Genomic DNA, 6183 nt, shown 5'->3' on the forward strand with positions numbered 1-6183 from the left:
GATCGAGAATGAAAAGTAGAGTTTTTACCAAGATGTATAGCACTTTGACTTTCACAAAATAATACATAACTCTCTTGAGTAAACCTGAGTTCCTTCAAGAATCTCTTCATCCAAAGCATTTCCTTGCACGCTTCAGTAATGGCAATAAACTCGGCCTCGGTAGTAGACAAAGAAACACATTTTTGTAATCTAGATTGCCAAGACATAGCTCCACCCGCAAAGTTGATCAAGAAGCCTGAAATGGACCTTCTAGAGTCAATATCTCCTGCCATGTCTGAGTCAGTGTAACCAACTAGAATAGATTTATCACTTCCATAACACAATTTTATGTTAGAAGTACCACGAAGATATCTCATTATCCATTTTACAGCATTCCAATGCTCTCTTTCTGGGTTTGAAACAAAACAGCTAACACAACCAACAGCATGAGCTATATCCAGTCTTGTGCACACCATAGCATACATTAAACTACCCACGGCTGATGCATATGGAACTTTTTCCATGTCTTTCTTCTCTTCATCACTTGATGGACTTTGCTTGCAACTCAATTTGAAGTGTGTAGCAAGAGGGGTACTGACGGCCTTTGTTTTCTCCATTTGAAACCTGTGCAACATTGTCTTTATGTATTTCTCCTATGACAACCAAAGTTTCTTCTCCTTTCTATCACGCTCGATTCTTATACCAAGAATCTCCTTTGCCGTCCTAAGTTCCTTCATTGCAAATGACATTGCAAGTTTCTTCTTCAACATATCAATCATAGAAGCATTCTGACCAACAATAAGCATGTCATCAACATATATCAAAAGGATAATAAAATCATTACTAGCAAACTGTTTAACAAATACACAATGATCAAAAGTAGTCTTCTTGTAGCCTTGTTCTGCCATAACAGACTCGAACTTCTTGTACTATTGTCTTGGAGCTTGCTTCAAGCCATACAAGCTCTTCTTCAATTTGCAAACATGATCCTCTTTGCCCTTTACTATGAAATCTTCAGGTTGTTCCATGTAAATTTCATCCTTAAGATCACCATGAAGAAAAGCAGTTTTTATATCCATTTGATCTATCTCTAAATCAAGACTTGCAGCCAAACTCAAAACAGTCCTAATAGAAGATCTTCTCACAACCGGTGAAAAGATTTTATTATAGTCAACTCCCTTTTTCTGCCTGTAGCCCTTGACCACCAATCTAGCCTTGTACCTTGGACACTGAGAATTTTCTTCATGCTTCAACCTATAAACCCACCTGTTCTGCAAAGCTTTCTTCCCTTTTGGCAACTTCACAAACTCAAATGTTTGATTATCATGCAAGGATTTCATTTCATCTTGCATTGCATCAAACGATTTCTTATTGTCGTCGCCTTCCATAACTTCCGCATAGCATTCAGGTTCTCCCCCATCAGTCAAGGTCACATATCCATCAGTAAATGTCATATACTCATTAGAAGGATACCTCGTTGAAGGTCGTCGCTCTCTAGTAGACCTCCTAGGATGGAAACCTGGTGGATCTTCAGGTAGCTCAGGTTGATTATTAGCATCATCATCAACTGGAGCATCAATTGGATCTCCCTTCTCCTGGTCATCAGGAACCAAAGGCTCATTTTGCTGTATATGCTCCTGATCTTGATTCTCTGCTAGTCAATCAAGTCAATCAAGTCACTGCTCTCTTGTGATTAACTCTTCTCTGCCTTATCAATATCTTCAATGGTCTGGTCTTCAATAAACTCTACATCACGGTTTTTTACAAGCTTCTTTTCAACTGGATCATAAAGCCTGTAACCAAACTCATCTTGACCATACCTAATAAAAATGCACTGCCTTGTCTTCACATCCAACTTGGACCTCTCATCCTTTGGAACATGAACAAATGCTTTGCATCCAAAGACTTTCAAGTGACCATACGAGACATCTTTGCCCGACCAAACATGATCCGGAACATTATTATCTAAAGTAATTGTAGGACTCAGATTAATCACATGAGCTGCTGTAAGTAGCGCTTCACCCCCAAAAGACTTTAGGTAGCTTAGCTTTAGTAAGCATACACCTAACTCTTTCAATCAATGTTCTATTCATCCTTTCTGCCAAACCATTCAACTGAGGTATTTTAGGAGGTGTCTTTTCATGCCTAATGCCTTGCTGCTTGCAATACACATCAAATGGTCCACAATACTTACCACCATTATCAGTGCGAATACATTTAAGCCTTTTACCTGTTTGCCTCTCAACCAAAACTTGGAATTGTTTGAACTTTTCCAAAGCTTGATTCTTTGTTTTCAAAGCATAAGTCCAAAGCTTTCTTGAATGATCATCAATAAAAGTAATAAAGTAAATAGCTCCGCTAAAAGACCGTACCTTCAAAGGACCATAAATATCGGAGTGCACCAATTCCAAGAAGTTTGATTTTCTTGAAGGTTGATGCTTCTTGAAGGATAATCTTCTTTGTTTGCCAGCCATGCAATGAGAACATTTCTCCAACTCTGCATTCTTTAAACCTGAAAGAGCATCCTTTCGAGCTAAATAATTAAGTCCTTTTTCACTAATATGACCAAGTCATATGTGCCACAAGCTACAAACTTCTTTACTTTCAATCGCATTCACACTACCTCTTGCAATCATGGCATGCATCACATACAAACTTGAAGTACCTTTTTCTCGAGCCACCACTAAGTTACCTTTAGTAAGCTTCCATTGTCCAAAGCCGAAAGTGTTTACAAAGTCTTCATTATCAAGCCTTTTAACTGAAACCAAATTCAAGCGAACATCTGGAGCGTGTCTAACATCTTTGAGTAGCAGCTTCATTTCCATATTAGTCTCAAGACAAACATCTCCTACACCAATAACCTTGGCCAAGCCATCATTACCCATCTTAAGCACTCCAAAATTACCTAGAGTATAAGAAGTGAAGAACTCCTTCTTCGATGTAACATGTATTGAGGTGCCACTATCAATTACCCAGTTGAACTCATCATCAGAAACAAGATTGACCTTGTACTCATAATCAACAATATCAACAGTAAGAAGATCATTTGAAATAGAAGATACACGATCATTATCACTATCATCCTTCTTTTATTGCTTACCTTTGTTTTCCTTTTTCCAAAGATAGCAATATTTTTTAACGTGACCCATTTTACGACAGTAATGACACTCAACATTCTTGTATCTTCCCTTGGATTTGCTCCTGCTTTTACCTCTACCCTTTTGAACTCTATTCTGATTTCTCCCCCTGGTTTCAGTGACTAACATTTCAGAGTGTGACGAAGAATTCTACGTCTTTCTTCTCATCTCTTCATTTAAAATGCCACCTTTAACAAGTTGCATGCTCACTTTACCATTCGGAGTAGAATTAGTACGAGAGGTACGAAATGTCTCCCAAGAATCTGGTAGAGTATTTAGCAACTACAATCCTTGAACCTCATCTTCAAACTTGATTCCCATGCTTGACAACTGATCCAGAACTCCTTGAAATGCATTCAAGTAATCTAATACTTGTGACCCCTCCTTGTATCTCAAATTCATCAACATATTTAACAAGTACAATTTATTATTGCCAGACTTGGAAGCATACAAGGATTCAATTTGATTCCATAAAGCCCTAGCAATGAGTTTCATTAGCAATGTGATTGTAAACATTATCATCCACCCATTGCTAATAAAACCACAAACTTGTTGGTGTTCAAACTCCCATTCTTCATCTGTTTTAGATTCTGGTTTTTGTGCAGAAAATATGGGTAAATGTAGATTTTTAACAAATAACAAATCTTTCATTTTTTCCCTTCCATAGATGATAATTAGTGCCATTCAAACTTATCATTCTAGTAGAATTATTTGCCTCCATCTTTCAAGCAAGTTATAACCAAATACCCAAAACTGAGCTCTGATGCCAATTGATAGGAATAAAACACACAATTCCCTACTTGCAAGAATTAGAGGAGCAACAATATCCACTCACAATAAGTGTTAACACCAGCATAATAATACCCAATAGCAGCGAAAAAATCACATAAACAAAAAATTAGAAACAAGCTAACACACCAAGATTTTTAACGTAGAAAACCTCCTTAATGAGAGAAGTAAAAACCATGAGTCACCAAGACCAGGATATAGCTTCACTATGATAAAAAATAAGGTACAAGAGAGTCACAAATTACTGCACAAAACGTGCATACAACAAGCCAAACAACCCAAGCTTTAAAGCTTTCAAAACAAGAACAAGAAGATGAAAATACCACAAAAATAGAACTACTGTGTGTAGCCAATATCTCTAGCTACAGACATCGAATCGAAGATCCGAACGGTGAAATCAAAGATCCAGATGTGTAGAACACACTGTCCGAATTTGAGCTTGATCCAACGGTTAACAAATCTGCAGTGACTAATTTACAGAGACAGTTTTGTGTAGGTGCGAAAATAAATTTCTCTCTTCCTTTCTCTCTAGTGTTTGGTGTTCTCCTTTCAAAAAATGACCTCTCTTTTCACAACCCTAACTCACCTCAGTCACTTCAACTATTCATGGATTTGGATACTAGCATTTGGACTTTTTCTCCACATAGGAAGGGAGCCCAAAAAATCTAACAGTTTCTTGATTTAAAGAATAAAAGAAACATCTAAAACTAAAAGAAAAGAAACATTCAAAAAATAACAAAAGAAACATCTAAAATTATTGTAAAATAGAGATTCAAAACATGACAAAAAAATATCTACAATATAATAAAAAGAAACATCTAAAAATCATTGTACATGAATTTTTAAAGGTGATCCAAAAGAAAAAGAAACATGGAAGGAGAGACGGTGCGAAGGGAGAGACACGAAGGAGATAGAAGAAAAAGAGACGCGGAGGGAGAGGAGAAAAGAGGTGAAAGAAAAGGAAAAGAGAGGTGAAAGAACATAAAACTAGTTTTTGAAATTTTAAAATTAAGATTTTTTTTTAAAAAATTGATTACTTGACTGCATATGAAGTTAGTTCTCCTAGACTTTTTTTTGGTTTGATTTATATTATAAAAGCTCAACTTGCATGTGATTTTTATGTCTATCTGTTGGGAATAAGTAGTATGACCACAATCCAATCAATCACGTGTTAAATAATTCATTATTGTTATTATATTAAAATGTTAATATAATAAGGTCCCTGATTAAATTTAGAGATTTATCATTGTGATAGTGATCATAATATTGAGGGATAAATCTTTTATAATTTAATCTAAATTGTTCTTGGTCATAGGATTATTAAGAAGGACATTAATAATCCGGAAAGATCAATATATATATAATGATCTTCATTGGATGAAGATTAATAGATCTCATTTATTAAATTATATATATAGATGGTGCATATAGAGATATGACCATTGAACTGACTCACTTTGAGAATTCCTAATGGTTATAATTACCGTACATTTGTCAATAGGATATTCTCAAGATGAACATAGTAATAGAGTTTCCTTTGAAACTGCGACTGTCATAGTAATTAACAATGTATTTATTATACTTTGATTCCGGACACCTAATACCCTAGGGTGCTAGTTGAATGGATATTGGGTATGATTTAAATACTTGTAGAATTAATGATTAGTCAATAAGGAATCCGTCAACTCTTGGTAAAGAGTTTGAGCTCTATGATTATAATGACTGAGATGAATAAAACCTTGGTCAAGGGGATTGAATGAATGAAGGAATGAGTTTCTTAGGTCATTCACAGTTCATTATAATAATGGTAACTAGTTAGAGTTTGACAATTAAACCATACTCTAAGGGTTAACCAAGAGATGGAAAGATGGAAGGAATTATACTTTGTTCTTCTAAGGTTCTTAGTAAAAATATATTACTTCATACTATCGGGTCGTTGAGGAGTGTTGCTAGACGCCAACCTTGATTAGTAAATTTAATATGACTAATTTACTACCCGCTTAGTATTGAACCTATGGAATCACACACTAACGAGTGTAACATGAGAAAGACAAAGAGAATAACAAAGGTTGTTATTCCTTTACCTCTACGCACATAAATGTATGTGAGTTTAATTCTTGGAGAAGAATTTTATGGTGTACAAAGAGTTGCAAGAGGTTTCTCAATTTAGATCAGACGTCCATTGGTCAATGAGTTGATAGCAAAGGTTGGTCTCGGTGTGGATACGCATAGCGCCTTCGTACCATCGAAGGAGAAAAAGATTTTTACTAGTGTACTC

This window comes from Arachis ipaensis, chromosome B01, assembly GCF_000816755.2.
Source record: "Arachis ipaensis cultivar K30076 chromosome B01, Araip1.1, whole genome shotgun sequence".
In the NCBI taxonomy this organism is placed as follows: domain Eukaryota; kingdom Viridiplantae; phylum Streptophyta; class Magnoliopsida; order Fabales; family Fabaceae; genus Arachis; species Arachis ipaensis.